Here is a 6,464-nt window from a genome sequence, read left to right on the forward strand (position 1 = left end):
GGCCTTTTTGCACCCAGAACACCCGCACCGGCACCATAAATTCGAAGGGTGCCGAGTGCGTCGGCGCAGATTCTGCGACGGAGTGACACTTCCCTCTTGTGGACATTCGGCGGTAGGTGAAATGCGCACTCGGTCTTCTCTTTTCTTTTCCTTCCAGTGAAACTTTGGCAACATTCTGCGAGCTGCTGGCTTCCAGAACCTCGGCCAAGCAGGTGGAGGATTTTTTTCCACTTCCAGCTGGAGGTGAGGAGGGACTTTTTGGGCAAGATCACGCCGACTTAGCAAGCAAGGTGGAAGTGCCAGCATGCTCCGTGGCTGGAAGTGTGGATGTGCCAGCACCCTCCCTGCCTATGGAAGTGTGGAGCTCCAGCACCCTCCCTGCCTATGGAAGTGTGGAGCTCCAGCACCCTCCCTGCCTATGGAAGTGTGGAGCTCCAGCACCCTCCCTGCCTATGGAAGTGTGGAGCTCCAGCACCCTCCCTGCCTATGGAAGTGTGGAGCTCCAGCACCCTCCCTGCCTATGGAAGTGTGGAGCTCCAGCACCCTCCCTGCCTATGGAAGTGTGGAGCTCCAGCACCCTCCCTGCCTATGGAAGTGTGGAGCTCCAGCACCCTCCCTGCCTATGGAAGTGTGGAGCTCCAGCACCCTCCCTGCCTATGGAAGTGTGGAGCTCCAGCACCCTCCCTGCCTATGGAAGTGTGGAGCTCCAGCACCCTCCCTGCCTATGGAAGTGTGGAGCTCCAGCACCCTCCCTGCCTATGGAAGTGTGGAGCTCCAGCACCCTCCCTGCCTATGGAAGTGTGGAGCTCCAGCACCCTCCCTGCCTATGGAAGTGTGGAGCTCCAGCACCCTCCCTGCCTATGGAAGTGTGGAGCTCCAGCACCCTCCCTGCCTATGGAAGTGTGGAGCTCCAGCACCCTCCCTGCCTATGGAAGTGTGGAGCTCCAGCACCCTCCCTGCCTATGGAAGTGTGGAGCTCCAGCACCCTCCCTGCCTATGGAAGTGTGGAGCTCCAGCACCCTCCCTGCCTATGGAAGTGTGGAGCTCCAGCACCCTCCCTGCCTATGGAAGTGTGGAGCTCCAGCACCCTCCCTGCCTATGGAAGTGTGGAGCTCCAGCACCCTCCCTGCCTATGGAAGTGTGGAGCTCCAGCACCCTCCCTGCCTATGGAAGTGTGGAGCTCCAGCACCCTCCCTGCCTATGGAAGTGTGGAGCTCCAGCACCCTCCCTGCCTATGGAAGTGTGGAGCTCCAGCACCCTCCCTGCCTATGGAAGTGTGGAGCTCCAGCACCCTCCCTGCCTATGGAAGTGTGGAGCTCCAGCACCCTCCCTGCCTATGGAAGTGTGGAGCTCCAGCACCCTCCCTGCCTATGGAAGTGTGGAGCTCCAGCACCCTCCCTGCCTATGGAAGTGTGGAGCTCCAGCACCCTCCCTGCCTATGGAAGTGTGGAGCTCCAGCACCCTCCCTGCCTATGGAAGTGTGGAGCTCCAGCACCCTCCCTGCCTATGGAAGTGTGGAGCTCCAGCACCCTCCCTGCCTATGGAAGTGTGGAGCTCCAGCACCCTCCCTGCCTATGGAAGTGTGGAGCTCCAGCACCCTCCCTGCCTATGGAAGTGTGGAGCTCCAGCACCCTCCCTGCCTATGGAAGTGTGGAGCTCCAGCACCCTCCCTGCCTATGGAAGTGTGGAGCTCCAGCACCCTCCCTGCCTATGGAAGTGTGGAGCTCCAGCACCCTCCCTGCCTATGGAAGTGTGGAGCTCCAGCACCCTCCCTGCCTATGGAAGTGTGGAGCTCCAGCACCCTCCCTGCCTATGGAAGTGTGGAGCTCCAGCACCCTCCCTGCCTATGGAAGTGTGGAGCTCCAGCACCCTCCCTGCCTATGGAAGTGTGGAGCTCCAGCACCCTCCCTGCCTATGGAAGTGTGGAGCTCCAGCACCCTCCCTGCCTATGGAAGTGTGGAGCTCCAGCACCCTCCCTGCCTATGGAAGTGTGGAGCTCCAGCACCCTCCCTGCCTATGGAAGTGTGGAGCTCCAGCACCCTCCCTGCCTATGGAAGTGTGGAGCTCCAGCACCCTCCCTGCCTATGGAAGTGTGGAGCTCCAGCACCCTCCCTGCCTATGGAAGTGTGGAGCTCCAGCACCCTCCCTGCCTATGGAAGTGTGGAGCTCCAGCACCCTCCCTGCCTATGGAAGTGTGGAGCTCCAGCACCCTCCCTGCCTATGGAAGTGTGGAGCTCCAGCACCCTCCCTGCCTATGGAAGTGTGGAGCTCCAGCACCCTCCCTGCCTATGGAAGTGTGGAGCTCCAGCACCCTCCCTGCCTATGGAAGTGTGGAGCTCCAGCACCCTCCCTGCCTATGGAAGTGTGGAGCTCCAGCACCCTCCGTGCCTATGGAAGTGTGGAGCTCCAGCACCCTCCCTGCCTATGGAAGTGTGGCGCTCCAGCACCCTCCGTGCCTGGAGCTATGGAAGTATGGAGCTCCAGCACCCTCCGTGCCTATGGAAGTGTGGAGCTCCAGCACCCTCCGTGCCTGGAGCTATGGAAGTGTGGAGCTCCAGCACCCTCCGTGCCTAGGGAAGTGTGGAGCTCCAGCACCCTCCGTGCCTATGGAAGAGCCACCTCCGCGGGCATGCTGCTCAACCACGCCGGCCCAGAGTTCCAGCCGCTCGGCTACACTCTCTCACAAGCCCCGCCTGGAGCTCCCCAGCCCGCCCCTGGTACCTCAACTACCGAGGCCAGCCGCTCGACCAGGCCGGCCCAGAGTTCCAGCCGCTCGGATAAGCTCTGTCACTCTCCCGCTAAGCAGCCACCGGTAACGGGGAAATGTCGCCGCCTTGTGGACACGCCGTTGTAAATGAATGGGCTTTCGCACTTAGTGCAATTTTCGCCAGCTCCGTGGCTGCAAGTATGGAGCTATGGAGCTATGGAGCCACCAGACAGGCTGGAGCTCTGGAGCTATGGAAGTATGGAGCTCTGGAGCTATGGAGCTATGGAGCTATGGAGCTCTGGGGCTATGGAGCTATGGAGCTATGGAGCTCTGGAGCTCTGGTGCTATGGAGCTATGGCGCTCTGGAAGTATGGAGCTATGGAGCTATGGAGCTATGGAGCTATGGAAGTCTGGAGCTATGGAAGTATGGAGCTATGGAAGTATGGAGCTATGGAGCTATGGAGCTATGGAGCTATGGAGCTATGGAGCCACCAGCCAGCACCCTCCGTGGCTGGATCAATGGAAGTGTTTTAGGTACCAGGCAGCCAAAGGGCCGAGGCCTCACGCTCGACCACGCCGGCGCAGAGTTCCAGCCGCTCGGATAAGCTCTGTCACTCACCCGCCGCGCAGCCACCGGTAACGGGGAAATGTCGCCGCCTTGTGGACACGCCGTTGTAAATGAATGGGCTTTCGCACTTAGTGCAATTTTCGCCAACTCTCTGACTGGAGCTATGGAAGTATGGAGCTATGGAGCCACCAGCCACCCAGGCTGGAGCTATGGAGCTCTGGAGCTATGGAGCTCTGGTGCTATGGAAGTATGGAGCTATGGAGCTATGGAAGTATGGCGCTATGGAGCTATGGAGCTCTGGAAGTATGGAGCTATGGAGCTCTGGAGGTATGGAGCTATGGAGCCCTGGAGCCCTGGAGCTATGGAGCCCTGGAGCCCTGGAGCTATGGAGCCCTGGAGCTATGGAGCTATGGAGCCCTGGAGCTATGGAGCCCTGGAGCTATGGAGCTATGGAGCTCTGGTGCTATGGAGCTATGGAGCTCTGGTGCTATGGAGCTATGGAGCTCTGGTGCTATGGAGCTATGGAGCTCTGGTGCTATGGAGCTATGGAGCTCTGGTGCTATGGAGCTCTGGAGCTCTGGTGCTATGGAGCTATGGAGCTCTGGTGCTATGGAGCTCTGGAGCTCTGGTGCTATGGAGCTCTGGAGCTCTGGTGCTATGGAGCTATGGAGCTCTGGTGCTATGGAGCTATGGAGCTCTGGTGCTATGGAGCTATGGAGCTCTGGTGCTATGGAGCTATGGAGCTATGGAGCCACCAGCCAGCACCCTCCGTGGCTGGATCAATGGAAGTGTTTTAGGTACCAGGCAGCCAAAGGGCCGGGGCCTCACGCTCGACCACGCCGGCGCAGAGTTCCAGCCGCTCGGATAAGCTCTGTCACTCACCCGCCGCGCAGCCACCGGTAACGGGGAAATGTCGCCGCCTGGCGGACACGCCGTTGTAAATGAATGGGCTTTCGCACTTAGTGCAATTTTAGCCAACTCCGTGGCTGCAAGTATGGAAGTATGGAGCTATGGAGCCACCAGCCAGCACCCTCCGCGGCTGGAGCTATGGAAGTATGGAGCTATGGAGCTATGGAGCTCTGGAAGTATGGAGCTATGGAGCTCTGGAGGTATGGAGCTATGGAGCCCTGGAGCCCTGGAGCTATGGAGCCCTGGAGCTATGGAGCTATGGAGCCCTGGAGCTATGGAGCCCTGGAGCTATGGAGCTATGGAGCTCTGGTGCTATGGAGCTATGGAGCTCTGGTGCTATGGAGCTATGGAGCTCTGGTGCTATGGAGCTATGGAGCTCTGGTGCTATGGAGCTATGGAGCTCTGGTGCTATGGAGCTATGGAGCTCTGGTGCTATGGAGCTATGGAGCTCTGGTGCTATGGAGCTATGGAGCTCTGGTGCTATGGAGCTATGGAGCTCTGGTGCTATGGAGCTATGGAGCTCTGGTGCTATGGAGCTATGGAGCTATGGAGCTCTGGTGCTATGGAGCTATGGAGCTCTGGTGCTATGGAGCTATGGAGCTCTGGTGCTATGGAGCTATGGAGCTCTGGTGCTATGGAGCTCTGGTGCTATGGAGCTCTGGTGCTATGGAGCTATGGAGCTCTGGTGCTATGGAGCTCTGGAGCTCTGGAGGTATGGAGCTATGGAGCTATGGAGCCACCAGCCAGCACCCTCCGTGGCTGGATCAATGGAAGTGTTTTAGGTACCAGGCAGCCAAAGGGCCGAGGCCTCACGCTCGACCACGCCGGCGCAGAGTTCCAGCCGCTCGGATAAGCTCTGTCACTCACCCGCCGCGCAGCCACCGGTAACGGGGAAATGTCGCCGCCTTGTGGACACGCCGTTGTAAATGAATGGGCTTTCGCACTTAGTGCAATTTTAGCACACTCTCTGACTGGAGCTATGGAAGTATGGAGCTATGGAGCCACCAGCCACCCAGGCTGGAGCTATGGAGCTATGGAGCTCTGGTGCTATGGAGCTATGGAGCTCTGGTGCTATGGAGCTATGGAGCTCTGGTGCTATGGAGCTATGGAGCTCTGGTGCTATGGAGCTATGGAGCTCTGGTGCTATGGAGCTATGGAGCTCTGGTGCTATGGAGCTATGGAGCTCTGGTGCTATGGAGCTCTGGAGCTCTGGAGGTATGGAGCTATGGAGCTATGGAGCCACCAGCCAGCACCCTCCGTGGCTGGATCAATGGAAGTGTTTTAGGTACCAGGCAGCCAAAGGGCCGGGGCCTCACGCTCGACCACGCCGGCGCAGAGTTCCAGCCGCTCGGATAAGCTCTGTCACTCACCCGCCGCGCAGCCACCGGTAACGGGGAAATGTCGCCGCCTGGCGGACACGCCGTTGTAAATGAATGGGCTTTCGCACTTAGTGCAATTTTAGCCAACTCCGTGGCTGCAAGTATGGAAGTATGGAGCTATGGAGCCACCAGCCAGCACCCTCCGCGGCTGGAGCTATGGAAGTATGGAGCTATGGAGCTCTGGGGCTATGGAAGTATGGAGCTCTGGGGCTATGGAGCTCCGGGGCTATGGAGCTCCGGGGCTATGGAGCTCCGGGGCTATGGAGCTCCGGGGCTATGGAGCTCTGGAGCTCCGGGGCTATGGAGCTCCGGGGCTATGGAGCTCCGGGGCTATGGAGCTCTGGAGCTATGGAAGTATGGATGATCCAGCACCCTCCGTGGCTGACCGCTGGTGCTCGGGGCCGGTGAACTCGGCACCCGCCGGAGGCGGGTGCCTCGGTGACCGCTGTCGCTTGGGGCCAGTGAACTCGGCACCCGCCTTCGGCGGGTGCCTCGGTGACCGGTTGTCGCTTGGGGCCAGTGAACTCGGCACCCGCCTTCGGCGGGTGCCTCGGTGACCGGTTGTCGCTTGGGGCCGGTGAACTCGGCACCCGCCTTCGGCGGGTGCCTCGGTGACCGGTTGTCGCTTGGGGCCGGTGAACTCGGCACCCGCCTTCGGCGGGTGCCTCGGTGACCGGTTGTCGCTTGGGGCCGGTGAACTCGGCACCCGCCTTCGGCGGGTGCCTCGGTGGCGGTCGGGGTTGGTGCTTGGGGACCGGCTTCGCTTCTGGAAGTCTGGGGGAGGCGGTCTGGTGGTGGTGGCCGACGTTGATGGTGGTGGGGCGGGAAGAAGAAGGTTGTAGTCCCCAGCCCGCCGCATAGGAAAATTTTAGGTACCAGGAGTGGATTTTTTTTTGCACCG

This window comes from Syngnathus leptorhynchus, unplaced genomic scaffold (assembly GCF_054491065.1).
Source record: "Syngnathus leptorhynchus isolate UIUO unplaced genomic scaffold, UIUO_Slep HiC_scaffold_671, whole genome shotgun sequence".
Lineage (NCBI taxonomy): Eukaryota > Metazoa > Chordata > Actinopteri > Syngnathiformes > Syngnathidae > Syngnathus > Syngnathus leptorhynchus.